Raw genomic sequence first — 16819 nt, forward strand, 5'->3', positions numbered from 1 at the left:
CAGTTCTTTTAAATATTCCCGTGTTGTGAAGTGAGAGGCACAAACGAGGCCAAAGTATCAACAGCTAGACTATTTATTACATAAATAAAGTGGACCTAAGAAGGGGAGAGGGAGAAAATAGAGAGGGAGAGAGAGAAGAGGAAAGGAATTATATTACCACACCCCTCATCCCCCCCAAGACAGTTAAAGTCTGTGGAGGAAAGGTGCTGCAGGAGATGTTGGGTCTGTAGAGAAACGGTGCTGAGGCTTTTGCTGGAGAAGAGCTGTGGTCCTCTGCTTCTCTTTCTCATATGTCTCATACCATGGACACTTTGATGTTATTTTTAAGGCAGGCTATTTCAGAATACCTGAGGCATCCTCTCCTACTTTTGAACTGCAGGGGAGCAGGATGGTCTCTGATGATTAAATCCCTCCCAAAGAGAGAGGAAGAGTGACTTTTTGTTACTCAGATCCCAGTGCTGGCTGCTCTTAATCTGCATGTGTGTGTCTTTTCCAGGTACAAAATGTATTTTGCAGGCTGGTTTTGACACAAATCTGGTTTAATCCTGATGGATGGGAGAGAAGCACAGTGTCATGAAGCCATTACACAAGGTATATTCTTTATGAAGCTCTTCTAGCCCCTCAAGAGTTTTGAATGAGCCCGAGGAATGACAGCATTCCTGTGCCTGCACTTCAAGAGTACTTCTTATCCTGTTGATTAAAGCTGGCATGTGAGGAAAATAATAAAACAAACAGAATAAGGCAGCAGCCTGAGACACTTGCTTTTCTCTCCCACAGTAAGTGAGGAGGTGCTCAGTTTTGTTACCAAACTAAACTGAGGAACACCACCTCTGTGAACTACTTCAATAAAAGCACACACACAGAGGCAGTAAATGAAATTATCATGCAATACAAAAAGATGAGCTGCACATGCCTCTCCTCAGAGGAGGATACCAAAGCTTTGCAATACACAGCACTTACATTTCCCTTGCCCCTGTATGCCAGCCAAAGACCAAAAAGATGAGATTCTGCTGTTTCTGCCTTCAGCCTTACTCAGGGCAGGTGTCTGGCAAATCTCCCAAGCACTGCTCGGTTAACTTCAACGAGAGCGCTCCACATTTGCTCACTAACAGTCAGACTGCTCAGACAACTCCAACAATTCAGTAGAATTTGTGGTCTCCCTCGTGAGACCACTCCTGGAGTATTGTGTCCAGTTTTGGGCTCCCCAGTTCAAGAGAGACAGAGACCTGCTGGAGAGAGATCAAACGGAGAGCCACAAAGATGATGAGAGGACTTGAGCATCTTCCCTATGAAGAGAGACTAAGATCTCTGGGGCTGTTTAGAGTTGGGAAGAGATGACTGAGAGGGGCTCTGATCAATGTGTATAAATATGAGGGGTGGGTGTCAAGTGGAGGGGGCCAAGATCTTTTTGGTGGTGCACAATAATAACACAAGAAACAAGGGCTTCAAGATTGGACATAGAAGAAGCTGGACATGAGCAGGCAGTGTGAGCTTGCATCCCAGAAGGCAAATCACATCCTGGGATGCATCAAAAGATATGTTGCTAGCAGAGCCACTTTGCTCTGGTGAGACCTCACCTGGAGTATTGTGTCCAGCTCTGGAGCCCTCAATATAGGAAAAACATAGATCTGATGGAGATAGTCCATGAAAATGATCAGGGGGTTGGAGCACCTCAGCTGTGAGGACAGGCTGAAGGAGCTGGGGTCGTTCAGCCTGGAGAAGAGAAGGCTCTGGGGAGACCAAATAGCAGCCTTCCAGTACCTGAAGGGGGCCTACAGGAAGGATGGATTTTAGGAAGTTCTTCCCCATGAGGGTGGTGAGACACTGGAACAGGTTGCCCAGGGAGGTGGTGGAAGCCTCATCCCTGGAGCTTTTAAAGGCCAGGCTGTATGTGGCTCTGAGCAGTCTGATGTACTGTGAGGTGTCCCTGCCCATGGCAGGGGGGTTGGAACTGGATGATGCTTGAGGTCCCTTCCAACCCTTTCAATTCTATGGTCTGGAGGTAGCTATTTTCATGTCTCAGCAGCAGCAAGGGCAGCAAAGACAGCTGAACAACTTTCACATGTTCTTCTGCTAACAAAGTATCTCTCTGCTGCTTTTTTTTCCTAATTATTCTCATCCTAATTGCAGGGCTAGAGCTTCCCAACCACATCTCCTGGGAAAACCCTGGATGATCTCACCAGAAGCAACTACTCAGTGAGAAAGTTCATCAATTCATATCTACACAAAATTACATTTTAGGGAAAAGTGATTAAGTGGTATTCATGAATGAGAGGCAAATGTCTGATATTGTTAACACAGATTCTGCAATCAGCCTCTTGATTTCTGGGAAGACGGCCAGGACAACCATCTTGGCTTTAACAGCTTTTAAGATCTGCTGGGGGCAGGACTTGATCTGCTGGAGGGTAGAAAGGCCTTGCAGCGGGCCCTTGACAGGCTGGACAGATGGGCAGAATCCAAGGGCATGAGATTGAACACATCCAAGTGTCAGGTTCTGCACATTGGCCACAACAACCCCATGCAGAGCTACAGGCTGGGGTCAGAGTGGCTGGAGAGCAGCCAGGTAGAGAGGGACCTGGGGGTGCTGGTTGATGGTAGGCTGAACATGAGCCTGCAGTGTGCCCAGGCAGCCAAGGAGGACAATGGCATCCTGGCCTGCATCAGGAACAGTGTGGCCAGCAGGAGCAGGGAGGTCATTCTGCCCCTGTACACTGCACTGGTTAGGCCACACCTCGAGTCCTGTGTCCAGTTCTGGGCCCCTCAGTTTAGGAAGGAGGTTGACTTGCTGGAACGAGTCCAGAGAAGGGCAATGAAGTTAGTGAGGGGCTTGGAACACAAGCCCTATGAGGAGAGGCTGAGGGAGCTGGGGCTGCTTAGCCTGGAGAAGAGGAGACTCAGGGGTGACCTTATTGCTGTCTACAACTACCTGAAGGGAGGTTGTAGACAGGCAGATGTTGGTCTCTTCTCCCAGGCAGCCAGTACCAGAACAAGAGGACACAGTCTCAGGCTGCACCAGGGGAGGTTTAGGCTGGATGTCAGGAAGAAGTTCTATACAGAGAGAGTGATTGCCCATTGGAATGGGCTGCCCAGGGAGGTGGTGGAATCACCATCATTGCAGGTGTTCAGGAGGAGAGTTGGTGGGGTGCTTGGTGCCATGGGTTAGTTGTTTAGGTGGGTTGGATTGGTTGATGGGTTGGATGTGATGATTCTGAAGGTCTCTTCCAACCTGGTCTGGTCTATTCTATTCTATTCTATTCTATTCTATTCTATTCTATTCTATTCTATTCTATACTTCAGACCCAAGCAATCCACTGATGGAGAAGGCAATTCCCTCCAATCTGGCCAACTGAAACTTCTGAAACAGATTTCTGCTATGTACATGCAGTTTCTCTTTTTCCTGCTTCTTGGACTATGCAGAGCTTTTGCATGAACAATAGATGCCTTCATTATGAACAGCACACGCCATGCAGTGGAAAGAATTATGGGGTGGTTTATCAGCCGTTTTGAATCCAACTAGTTTTTGGACACGTTCCTTTCTTCCCATTTCCATCTGAGTTTCACTGCCTATGAACACTAAAAAGTCTCTGCCTTCAGTGCTGTCGTTTACAGTGGCAAAATTATCTTTCAGATTTTGATCCAGCTCAAAAAAAATAATAAAACCCCCAAAAACACCAACCCCCAAACGTGACAGCGCTGGCATCCTCGGCCAAAACAGGAAATCAGTGCATCTTTCTGGCTTGCTTTTGAGAAATTCAGCACTTCCCTTCACTCCTCATTCACTCAACAGCACAGACTTTTTTTTCTCCAGACAGATGGGGAGTGAGTGTCACTCACAGCATCACGTTGCCCGCCTGAGGCTACTTCTGCCACAGTTCTGCTGCGCTGTTTGCCTTCTTTGGAGGGTGCAAGAAAACAGCTCAGTGCTGCTGTGGACTCTGTTCTGCCACCTGAATCCCACGGCATTTTTTTGGTGCTCTCTGTGCAGAAGCCAGTTTATTATTTCAGCCTGCAAAAGTAAAGGGACATAGGCAAATCTATCTACCATTTAGCTTTGTGTCCAGTTCTGGGCCCCTCAGTTTAAGAAGGACATTGAGACACTTGAACGTGTCCAGAGAAGGGCAACGAGGCTGGGGAGAGGCCTCAAGCACAAGCCCTATGAGGAGAGGCTGAGGGAGCTGGGATTGTTTAGCCTGGAGAAGAGGAGGCTCAGGGGTGACCTCATTGTTGTCTACAACTACCTGAAGGGTGGTTGTAGCCAGGAGGGGGTTGGTCTTTTCTCCCACGCAACCAGCACCAGAACAAGAGGACACAGTCACAAGCTGCACCAAGGGAAGTTTAGACTCAAGGTGAGGAGAAAATTCTTCACAGAGAGAGTTGTTAGCCATTGGAATGTGCTGCCCAGGGAGGTGGTGGAGTCACCGTCCCTGGAGGTGTTCCAGAGAGGATTGGACGTGGCACTTGAAGCCGTGGTTTAGTTAGTCATGAGGTCTTGGGTGAGAGGTTGGACTTGATGATCTTTGAGGTCTTTTCCCACCTTATTGATTCTGTGATTCTCTGTAAGTGTCCACCCATCCAAGCCACAAGGAGCCAACTTCCCCAGAAGCATACTGTGGGACAGTGTCAAGTGTCTTACTAAAGTCAAAGCAAAAAACACCCCCAAGCCTTTTCCTCATCCACTAGGTGGGTCACCTTGGCACAGAAGGATATCAGGTTAGTCAAGCAGGACCATGAATCCATGGTGACTGGACCTGGTCCCCTGGTTGTCCTGGCACTCCATGCCCTTCCTCATCATCAAGGTCAAACAGACAGGTTTGTTGTTCTCCAGATTGTCCTTCCAGCCCTTCCTGTAGAAGGGTGTCACATTTGCCAATCTTCTGTCTACTGGGACCTTGCTGGTTAGCCAAGTCTGCCGCTAAGTGTTGGAAAGTGGCTTTGTGGGCACTTCACCAGCTCTCTCAGTACCTCTGGGTATATCTTAGAGGTGAATGACTCTCTGGGCACAGCAAACTCTTTCACCTTAATTGCACTTTCATTATAGAGTCTGTGGAGATGTGAAGGAGATTATGTAAACAAGTCTATTTCAACTTTTGGTCCACAAGCCTGACAATGCATAAAATTTGCCTCGGTTCAGGTTAGAGAGTGACCTGTAGGACTATGATTTATTTGCATTCATGACTCCCTTTTGAAAAGATTTATGTTCAAAAAGTCATGAGGGAAGCCAAACAAATCACATTGACCTGCCCTGACATAAAAAAAAAAGCAAAAAGTAAGAGGAATATATTTGTGTTAGGTCTGTTTGGGTTTGCTTCTCTTGGGGAATCCTACCTGAGGACAAAGAGAGAATGACTGAAAAATTATGTCTCACTGTGCAAAAAACACAGTCCTTGATTTACTTTTTTTTTTTTCCTTGGTGTTGTGTTCAGTCCAAGGGGAGAAAGGACCTGGAGGTCTTAGTGGATGGAAGGTTGACCATGAGCCAGCAATGTGCACTTGTGGACAAGAAGGCCAATGGCATTCTGGGGCAGATTAGAAGGGCTGTGGTTAGTAGGTCAAGAGAGGTTCTCCTCCCCCTTTCCTCTGCCCTGGTGAGGCTGCATCTGGAATATTGTGTCCAGTTCTGGGCTCCTCAGTTCAAGGAGGACCTCAGGGAACTGCTTGAAAGAGTCCAGCACAGAGCCACAGAGGTGAGTAAGGAATTAGAACATCTTCCTTATGAGGAGAGTCTGAGGGACTGGGGCTCTTTAGCTTGGAGAAGAGGGTTGAGCTCATTCATATTTATAAATATATAAAAGGTGAGTGCCAAGAGAATGGAGTAGGGCTCTGGTTGGTGATGCCCAAGAACCTAGGGAGGTTCAGCCTGGATATTAGGAAGAAGTTCTTCACAGGGAGAGTGATTGGCCATTGGAATGTGCTGCCCAGGGAGGTGGTGGAGTCACCATCCCTGGAGATCTTCAAGAAAAGACTGGATGAAGCACTTAGTGCCATGGTCTTGTTGATTGAATAGGGCTGAGTGATAGGTTTGGACTGGATGATCTTGGAGGAATGTGCTGCCCAGGGAGGTGGTGGAGTCACCATCACTGGAAGTGTTTAGGAAGAGACTGGATGGGGAGCTTGGTGCCATGGTCTAGTTGATTAGATGGTGTTGGATGATAGGTTGGACTCTATGATCTCAAAGGTCTTTTCCAACCTGGTTTATTCTTCTCTTCTCTTCTCTTCTCTTCTCTTCTCTTCTCTTCTCTTCTCTTCTCTTCTCTTCTCTTCTCTTCTCTTCTCTTCTCTTCTCTTCTCTTCTCTTCTCTTCTCTTCTCTTCTCTTCTCTTCTCTTCTCTTCTCTTCTCTTCTCTTCTCTTCTCTTCTCTTCTCTTCTCTTCTCTTCTCTTCTCTTCTCTACTCTTCTCTACTCTTCTCTTCTCTTCTCTTCTCTTACAAGGGACAATGGGTGGGAGTTGAGAGTTGAGGCATAGGAAATTCCATGGAAACATAAAGAAGAAGTTTTTCAATGTGAGGGTGATGGAACACTGCAACAGGCTGCCCAGGGAGTTGTGGAGTCTCCTGCTCTGGGGATACTCAAACACTGCCTGGGTGCATTCATGTATGATCTGGTCTAGGTGATTCTGCTCTGGCAGTGGAGTTGGACTGGATGATCTTTCGAGTTCCCTTCCAACACCTAACATTCTGTGATTCTGTGATAAGGAACAAACAGAAATATATGGGATATGTCTTGTGAGTGACTGTGAAATAACTCTGTTGTTACTATGAATTTTCATGAAGTTCCACTGAGCAAGCAGAGAAGATAACTCTCAAAGCATCTTTGAAGAATTCTCTGTTCTTGTTCTATTTGCAATGAATTTCTTCAAAAGCCAATATGCTTACCAAGATAGGGAAGACATTTACATAGAGTTTTAAAATGAATGATTCTCATCGAAGCATCTGTCCAGGTGACTAAATTAAATTAATCAGTTGTGAAATGTCATTGAATTCACAGAGTTTTGATGGCATGACTGATTTTGGCACAGTAATTTTCTTCAGCAATAGTACAATACCTGTGGACCTTAGAATTTGAAAAGAGGATCTATTGGTAGAGTTGTGAATTCCCAGGCACTTCTAGGAAACTAGGTCTGGAAATCACTCAGAGGAGGAAGCTGATCTAACTCTTGCAAATGAATAGAGTAGAGTAGAGTAGAGTAGAGTAGAGTAGAGTAGAGTAGAGTAGAATAGAATAGAATAGAATAGGATAGGATAGGATAGGATAGGATAGGATAGGATAGGATAGGATAGAATAGAATAGAATAGAATAGAATAGAATAGAATAGAATAGAATAGAATAGAATAGAATAGAATAGAATAGAATAGAATAGAACCAGGTTGGAAAAGACCTTTGAGATCATCAAGTCCAACCTATCATCCAACAATATCTAATCAACTAAACCATGGCACCAAGCACCCCATCCAGTCTCCTCCTAAACACCTCCAGTGATGGTGATTAATTCCCCTTCTAAGGCTCAAATTTTTAAGACATCTGATTAGCTGAAATCTGGGAGGCAATGCCACTGGAGTAGAAGTCATTTATCAGCACATGCAGATAGATATTTTGTCATCCAAAATGTTAAGAAAGTCACCCTGAGGAACCCCTAGTATTTCTGATGTTGAGATGCTCAAACATGTCCTGAGAAGGGCAAGAAAGCTGGTGAAGGGTTTGGAACACAAGCCCTATGACAAGAGACTGAGGGAGCTGGGGTTGCTTAGCCTGGAGAGGAGGAGGCTCAGGGGAGACCTTATTGCTGTCTACAACTTCCTGAAGGGAGGTAGTAGCCAGGTGGGGGTTGGTCTCTTCTCCCAGGCAACCAGCACCAGAACAAGAGGACACAGTCTCAGGCTACACCAATGGAGGGTTAGGCTGGATGTTAGGAAGAAATTCATCACAGCACATGCCTTTGGAATGTGCTGCCCAAGGAGATGGTGGAGTCACCATCACTGGGAGTATTTAAAAAGAGACTGGAAGAGGCACTCTAGTGCCATAATTTAGTTGATTAGATGGTGTTGGGTGACAGGTTAGACTTGGTGATCTCCGAGGTCTTTTCCAGCCTGGTTAGTTCTGTATTCTGTGACCATGGTTCAAGTACTTCCTGAGGCAGACATTTTTCCTACACTATTTCTAATCTCATTGGATCTGATGATATTTCTGATCTCAGACTCACTTTTTGACTGAGCTTTCTTCATGTCCAGAACACGCAGTATCTGTAACATCTTGTGCTGAGGTGCTCTAGAGCTAGCCTGCATGCTAGGCAAGAAGTCAGTTGCTGTTTTGCTGTAACTGAAGCTGCACAGCCATTCAGGAGCACCAACACAGTCTTGCCCAGAAAACCATACCATTTTTATAGGTGTCAGCTTTTGCTATGGAATAAACTTGGAACTCTGCCCCCCATTTATTCCTTCAGTGTAAATAAGTCTCCTGGCTCCCATCACAGATGCTGTACTGACATCCATATAACGTGGATGGACAGAATCACTGTTGGCATGCAACCTGTTCTGATTCTGTTGCCAGCAACTAAAAATTTGCTTCATTTCTGCATGAACTCTGGTGGACACACCTTTGTGTTTCCTGTTTCATTGGTGATGAGGTCTGCCCTGTCAGCCCCTTGGTTTTGGTCACACCACAACAGTGACTTTGGCTTTAGCGTATTGCCAAAGACAGCCACAAAACTTGTTCTGCAAACCTGGTGAAGACTATGGACTCAAACAGATTAGGAGACACCATCAAGAGGTTGACTCTGTCACCTTAACATGTTCTTCCTGGACAAACTGTCTCATGCTGGGACTTTGGATCAATCTGCTGCCCACTGCCCTTGCAGATAGAGCAACTACCTGAAGGGAGGTTGCAGCCAGGTTGGGATTGGTATCTTCTGCCAGGTAACCAGCAACAGAACAAGAGGACACAGTCTCAAGCTGTGCAGGGGGAAGTCTAGGCTTGATCTTAGAAAGAAGTTCTTCTTAGAAAGAGAGATTGCCCATTGGAATGGGCTGCCCAGAGAGGCGGTGGGGTCAATGTCCCTGGAGGTGTTTAAGAAAAGACTGGGTGAGGCACTTAGTGTCATAGTCTAGATGATTAGCTAGGGTTGGGTGATTGGTTGGACTTGATGATCTTGGAGGGCTCTTCCAACCTGGTTGATTCTGTGATTTTAATTCTGTGAAATAAAGGCCCAAGTATTTCTTTCGCTCTTTTGACACTGCCCAAAAAATTATTCAATGAAGCCTTCATGGTCCTAGGTGAATATTATAAGCAACTTCTTCATGGTTGCTTATTTGATTTTTCCCTACTTCCCTGTTGTTCCCAACCTTTTCTACAAGTAGGCTAATGTACTTGATGCCATCTGGCTTGAATGCTCATCGCAGCTGGGACCAGGAGCAGAAAGGCAATTCCAATTCCCTAATTACTTTCATCACAAGGAAGGGGACTCCTGGAGTTTTTCATAAATAGTTCTGTGTGGCCCAGTGAATGCCATTAAATGACAGAGGCTAGCACCTCGGTCCTGAAAAGCTAACAACCTAATTCAAGAGAAGGCTTGACAAGTCACTGCAGCAAAAACATGGGGGGAAGGATGTGAGGGCTGGCCATGATAAAATGCCTCATGGCTTCAGAAGAAGTTTGTAGAGCTGCAAAGAGTTCTAACTTTTTCTTGCTTGCTTTCAGATGTAAATAAATGCAGGCCTGTTCCCCTGGCTATGAGCAACTGGTACTTTTCTTCAGCAGCCCAGTCAATACAAGTTGCGAAGACAATCATCCAGAAACACAGGGGGTGACTTCAGAGACAAACATGGGAGCAGACTTTGATTTAAAAGAAGGAGAAACAGGCACGAAGAAACTGTTGCTCTGTTGGAAGAACAAACAGCAAATAAGTTATGAATGAGCACAGCTCCATGTGGGACAGGAGCAGCACAAAAAGGCAGTGGACTTTTAAGCAAACAGAATAATAAAGCATGAGGAACTTCTGCTTATTTTTCCTCATTCTTGGTGAGCTTTTCACTTCTCACCACACAGAAGATCTACTTTTACACACACATACACACACACATACGTAATTTGCTATTGGTGTTCTTCCTCGCATTGCTGTGAGCTGTCAGCTCTCCTTCAGCTTGGTGTCAGTCACAACTTCACCCACAGCCACACAATATGGGTGTCTCCAGTGCCTGATCCAATCAGCAACTCACCAAATAACAGATCAGTCAGAGAAGACTGGAAGAAAATTCAACCCAATCCAGAATGATGGCACTCAAACTTCCACCACATTCAGGATTACAGCATGTCCTCTCAGTGCAAACACAGTCAGACATGGCAGCGGCATCTCCTGAGACATGCTCCTACCTGGGATGGGATGGGATGGGATGGGATGGGATGGGATGGGATGGGATGGGATGGGATGGGATGGGATGGGATGGGATGGGATAGAATAGAATAGGATAGAATAGAATAGAATAGAATAGAATAGAATAGAATAGAATAGAATAGAATAGAATAGAATAGAATAGAAAGAATATAATAGACCAGAAGAGACCTTCAAGATCATTGTGTCCAGCCTATAACCCAACACCACCTAATCAACTAAACCATGCAACCAAGCATCCCATCAAGTCTCCTCCTGCACACCTCCATTGATGGTGATTCCACCACCTCCCCAGGCAGCCCATTCCAATGGGCAATCACTCTCTCTGTGTAGAACTTCCTCCTAACCTCCAGCCTAATCCTCCCCTGGTGCAGCCTGAGACTGTGTCCTCTTGTTCTGATGCTGGTTGCCTGGAGAAGAGACCAACCTCCACCTGGCTACAACCTCCTTTCATGTAGTTGTAGAGAGCAATAAGGTCTCCTCTGAGCCTCCTCTTCTCCAGGCTAAGCAACCCCAGCTCCCTCAGCTTCTCCTCATAGGGCTTGTGCTCCAAACCCCTCCCCAGCTTTGTTGCCCTTCTCTGGACACTTTCCAGCAACTCAACATCTTTCCTAAACAGAGAGGCACAGAACTGGGCACAGTTCAAGCTCAAGTGACCTAACCAGTTCAAGTGACCTAACCAGTGCAGTGTACAGGGGCAGAATGACCTCCCTGCTCCTGCTGGCCACACTGTTCTTGATGCAGGCCAGGATGTCATTGGCCCTCTTGGCCACCTGACACACTTCAAGCTCATGTTCAACCTACCGTCGATCAGCACCCCCAGGTGCCTCTCTGCCTGGCCAAAATGTCAGAGCTCTGGTGCTGCCAGAAACGTGAGAGACCTGGTGAAGCTGCCATCGGGCAAGTTTTATTGTCTGAATGGAGTTCTCTGTTTACCATCAATCACTTTTCCACAAGCATCTCTGCACGTGCTGCTTTATTAGATCCCATGATATAAAGCAGCCATTCTTGTTGTCAGGTTTTAGCACTAAAAAGGTTTTAGCACTACAACAGCAGCTTTCACTCTGTGACCTTTCAGAGTGACAGGGAGGTTGGAAGCGTGGCAAAGAGTTAAAAACTCTTTTCTTTCCAAATCCATTATTTATATTTTTTCTCTCCCTTCCCAAAAAAACTTCAAGCAGAACTTAAGTTATGACTAACACTTCTGGCTTTTTTTTTTTTATTTTGCAAATAAATCCTTTCTTTGGGTGCATCATTAAAGGATCTGTTACTGTCAGCTCTGGTGAAACTGTAATTACAGTGAGTGCAATAAATAAAAGCATAATGGCTCCACTGCATAAATAATGGCTCATTATCCCAGTTTTATTGGTGTTTAGTTTGCTGAGCCAATAACTCTTCCTGCATACCCAAGGAAACTGTTTTGATCTGAACAGTTTCTGCCAGGTGAAGTGAACAACAACAAAAAAAGAACTTTCACAGGAGAGAGGACATTTGGCCACTCTGGTAGCCTCCTCGCATGGTCTTGCACCACTGTTTTCCAGATGAAGAGATGTGGCAGCCTCCCACTTTGTCATGGTGCTTACCATGGGTGGCACCAGCACAGGAATCCACTGCCTTGATAGAGGGCACCTAGCCTGGGTAACTCCCAGAAAAATCTCATGTGGGGTCAGCCTGTGGGGAAAATGCTTTGGGGCTGATCACACTTTGTGCAGTGAGTGTTGGTGGAACTGGTGAGCTGCAGCTTGAGCCTCACTGCTCTACTACCATTGTTCCTCCAGGCCTTGCTCTTTTAGCCAGTCTGGGACCTGTTTCATGTTTCCATTTGCTGAGTCTTTCTCTTTCAGTCTCTTGAACGTCTATTTCAGTACCCTTGAGTGAGTGTTTCAAACCTGCCAGCCACCTCAGGGCCCCTCGTTCCACCTGCTTGCTGAGGGTAGGGTGTTATCCTGTCTTTACACTGTTGTACATCCTGATGCTCACCAGGTAGCCACAAAACCAATAGCAAAGCCAATACATTGCTGGAAGAGTGAGAGGGTGAGCTTTTCTTCTGGCTCCTACTCACTCACCCTGTTCTCCTGAGCAGGTATGATTTACCCCTGTAAGGCAGGCAGCAACTGAGTTCTAGATTTTGATCCCACTGCCCTCATGGCATGGCACAAGGCTGTGACAGGGCTGGAGATCACTCTGTCTTTTGTCACTTGAAATAATAACAGCTGAAGTAGAAAACCCTGGCTCACTGGAAAGTCTCAGCATTCAAGTAGGGAAGAAGCATGAAATGTCAGTCCTCAATCAGAGACGCGCTTGGATGGTCAGAACTAGTGGTCATACAGGCTGCTTCTGACATCCAAGCTCATGCTGACTGCTTCTTTTCCACTGCAAATACACCCACGAGAAGCCATGGGATTGCTCACACCAAGAGGGGGACAACACTGGCTTCCAGATGATTATTCATTACTCATTCAGGCAAATGTCTGCCTGGCAGGGACATGGCGTTCAGCTCATCAAAAATGCAAGGCACTGAGTGGTAACAGATACATCTTCAGGCTAGACATATAATCAAATTACCATGGCATAACGAGTTATTGCATGTCACCTGAGCTCTGGTAACAGCCCGTGCCTCTGCTCCTTCTCTGTGGCAAATGGACCACTTCGCATTTGCAATGAGCCAGAAGTGCCTGCGGACATTCTCCCTGGCCCAACCAAGCACAGCAACCAGGCAGCTGCAGTGCATCCCTTGAGGTCAAGCCACCTGCTTACAGAAGGAGGTTTTAGCCTCAGCTCAGATGCTGGGCTTTGCAATGCCACAATCTCCCTTGGCAGCTAAAACTTTCCTGGAGTTGGTGTCTCTCACTCTTGGTCACTCCCTCTTCTCTCTGTCACCCTGGCTAATTTAGGTCTTTCACAGGGTGTTGTGAAAGCAAGTCAGACTGACCCAGAAAATAGGCAAATTATGTGACATTTTCTACCATTATTATGACCTTCTGATATTCTCTTCAGGAAATCAGTTTAAATCATATTCAGTTGTGTTATGAAAATAGCATTTAGCACAGGATCCTGTGCAAAACAATAGACTTCCTCTTGCATATTGACAGCCTTGGGTGTTCCAGTATTTCTAAGCGAAATTGGAGCCCAACACAACATGCCCTGGGCTAGGTCTCCTGCTCCAGGCATTTTCATGTGCATGACCAATGTGCTCAATGATCCTGGAGGTCTTCTCCAACCAAAACAACTCTATGACTCTACGAATATTTGCACTGAGGAGGTGCCAATTCTTCCTTGCTGCAAGACAAGTGGGTTGAATACATTGCATTCATTTTCTTTCCAAGTGGTTAGATTTGCTGTAATAGCTTAAATCCCTTCTGTATGACCCTTATCTGGGACTTTAATGAAGAATTTTGGAGCACAGCCCTATGAGGAGAGACTAAGGGAGCTGGGATTGCTTAGCCTGCAGAAGAGAAGGCTCAGAGGAGACCTTATTGCTGTCTACAACTACCTGAAAGGAGGCTTTAGTCAGGTGGGGAATGGTGTCTTATCCCAGGTGACCAGCACCAGAACAAGAGGACACAGTCTCAAGCTGCACCAGGGGAGGTTTAGGCTGGATGTTAGGAAGAAGTTTTTCATAGCAAGAGTGATTGGCCATTGGAATGTGCTGCCCAGGGAGGTACTTGGTGCCATGGGTTAGCTATTTGGGTGGGCTGGATTGGTTGACGGGTTGGATGCGATGATCTTGAAGGTCTCTTCCAACCTGGTTTGGTTTATTCTAAATAAATAAAGGTTTTATTCTAAATAAGTACTGGAGTCACCATCACTGGAGGTGTTCAGGAAGAAACTGGATGGGGTGCTTGGTGCCATGATTTAGTTGATTGGACAGTGTTGGATGATAGGTTGGACTCGATGATCTCAGAGGTCCCTTCCAACCTGGTTATTCTATTCTATTCTATTCTATTCTATTCTATTCTATTCTATTCTATTCGCTGAAATGCTTTTTCTGCACTCTGTATACTTCCTTTCATGTATGCTCCAATATTTCCAGAGTCCCTGCATAAGCAATCATCACCAGTATTTTGCAGAGAAGATGAAACATGAAATTGCTCCAAAATTATCTGTTACTTGGAACATTTAGTTTAGACTGTGTTATCTTGGTGAGGCTTTCCTTGAAGGCTATTAACTATGGTGCAGAGAAAACATAACCCCTGTCTTTCTACTGTAGCCCATCTCAGAGCTAGAACTCCCTTTTTAACGATCTGAGCTATGCCTGGCAAGTCCTGAGCACACTGCAAATAATAGATAAATAATTAATGACAAACACTAGGCTACCAATGGCTTCTGTACACTTGGGAGTGAATGTAGTCTTAAGCCATTGCTGTGTTTCACAGTGTTGGTTCCTTTATAGCATTGTTTCACAGTGTCCTAGTTTTGAGCCACGAGCTGCCCAGGGCAAAAGGACAGAAAAGTTTTGCCCCTTCTCAAGGAGGAAATTAAAAAGAAGAATGCTCCACACTGGACTGGAAGTTCAAATGGAAATTCTATTTGCAAATATATGCCAAAGGCATTCAGGTAAAAGGAATACACCTGTGCCTATCAGGCCAAAACCTTCCAGAGCCTTCCAGAAACCTCCACCCCACTTAGCCTCAGCAGGTCCAAGAGCAGCCAAACTGCCCCCCCACTAGACCCAGTGTACCACAGGCTACAACAGGCCCTGTGGTGTAGCTGGAAATTTGTTGCCAGCCATGAAGCCACAAACCACAAAGATAAGGTGCACACATCTTGAGATGAAGGGAAGAGAGAGAGAGATTTGTCTGTACACTCCCTCAAATAGGGAGGTACAGGAAAAGTGAATAGAATAACAGATTACAATATCCTGGGACAAACTGCCAATCCCCCTGCGACTCTTTAGCCTCTGGGGGGCTTTTCTTTGTGGTTACACCACTTAACTCTTGACTTCCCTTAACCCACAACAAAACTGAAAGCTTTTTGCCTTCAATATACATAACCAGCATATGTTTTTTTCCCCCTGTGTTATTCCTTTGTAACACTGCTTCAAGTGGAACCGAAGCTTTTGCCTTCAATGTACATATCCAGCATAGGTTTCATTTCCTAGACTGAGTGCCAGTTTGTAAACCTCTTTTTTAAACAGAAATACATGTAGGGAAAGAAAGAGACTGCTGTTATCATTACAGATTTCTTAAAATATCAGTGCTTCTTTAACTGCTGTGATAGAGTTCCATTATCACTCTTTGAATAGCACATTACCAGTAATTAGTTTAAAATTTATAGCCCTATCTGGATCACAGCCATTATCTAAAGAGGCTCAAAGAGCGCTGGCGGTGTGCAAGGACAAAGAGAGCTACTCAGCACTGGTTAAGCCAAACCTTGAGTACTGTGTCCAGTTCTGGGCCCTCTCAGTTTAAGAAGGACATTGAGACACTTGAACATGTCCAGAGAAGGGCAATGAGGCTGGGGAGAGGCCTCAAGCACAAGCCCTACAAGGAGAGGCTGAGGGAGCTGGGGTTGTCTAGCCTGGAGAAGAGGAGGTTCAGGGGAGACCTTATTGCTGTCTACAACTACCTGAAGGGGGGTTGTAGCCAGGAGGGGATTGGTCTCTTCTCGCAGGCAACCAGCACCAGAACAAGAGGACACAGTCTCAAGCTGCACCAGGGGAAGTTTAGGCTGGAGGTGAGGAGAAAGTTCTTCACAGAAAGAGTTGTTAGAATGTGCTGCCTGGGGAGGTGGTGGAGTCACCATCCCTGGAGATGTTAAAAAAAGGATTGGATATGGCACTTGGTGCCATGGTTTAGTAGTCATGAGGTCTGGGGTGACAGGTTGGACTTGATGATCTTTGAGGTCTCTTCCAACCTTGATGATTCTGTGAGTACTGTCTCATGGCCCTGCGAGAATTTACCTAGTTGAGAGCCCAGTTTGACTTTGTCAATTAATTTTCGACTGAACCCTCTTTCTGGGACCTGTATGCCCCAGTACCACAACATAATTACTTTGGTAGTTTGCATGGCTGAGCACTTGCTCAAAATTCAATTAAGAAACAAAATAATAATGAACAAAACCTCAGGCATTCTCTGCAATGAGTTAATATTCTGTACTGTAAAATAATTCATTGACTGATTACAATTCTCCTCAAACACACGCTGAAGTTCAGATTGCTGTCTCATTGAGGGGAATGTTAGGTGTGGGGTTGAGATAAACTCAAGGAGTAGCAATCAGCCCATAAAATCCAGCCCACAAATCCAGTGCAGGCTGGCAGTGGCCAAGAAAGCATCAGGTGATATCTAGGTTCCCTTATGAAGATGTCATTACATGCAATTATTAATCACAGCTACCTCTGGAGCTTTCAATGCCTCAGGCCCAGAAGCCAAGAGCTTCCTTCTCAGGATGTAACTTCAACTGCAAGAGATTTGAAACTAATTTTAGAAAAGGAATTT

The sequence above is a fragment of the Melanerpes formicivorus genome, unplaced genomic scaffold, assembly GCF_026170545.1.
Source record: "Melanerpes formicivorus ecotype bairdi unplaced genomic scaffold, bMelFor1.0.p_v2 SCAF_2, whole genome shotgun sequence".
NCBI classification, from domain to species: domain Eukaryota; kingdom Metazoa; phylum Chordata; class Aves; order Piciformes; family Picidae; genus Melanerpes; species Melanerpes formicivorus.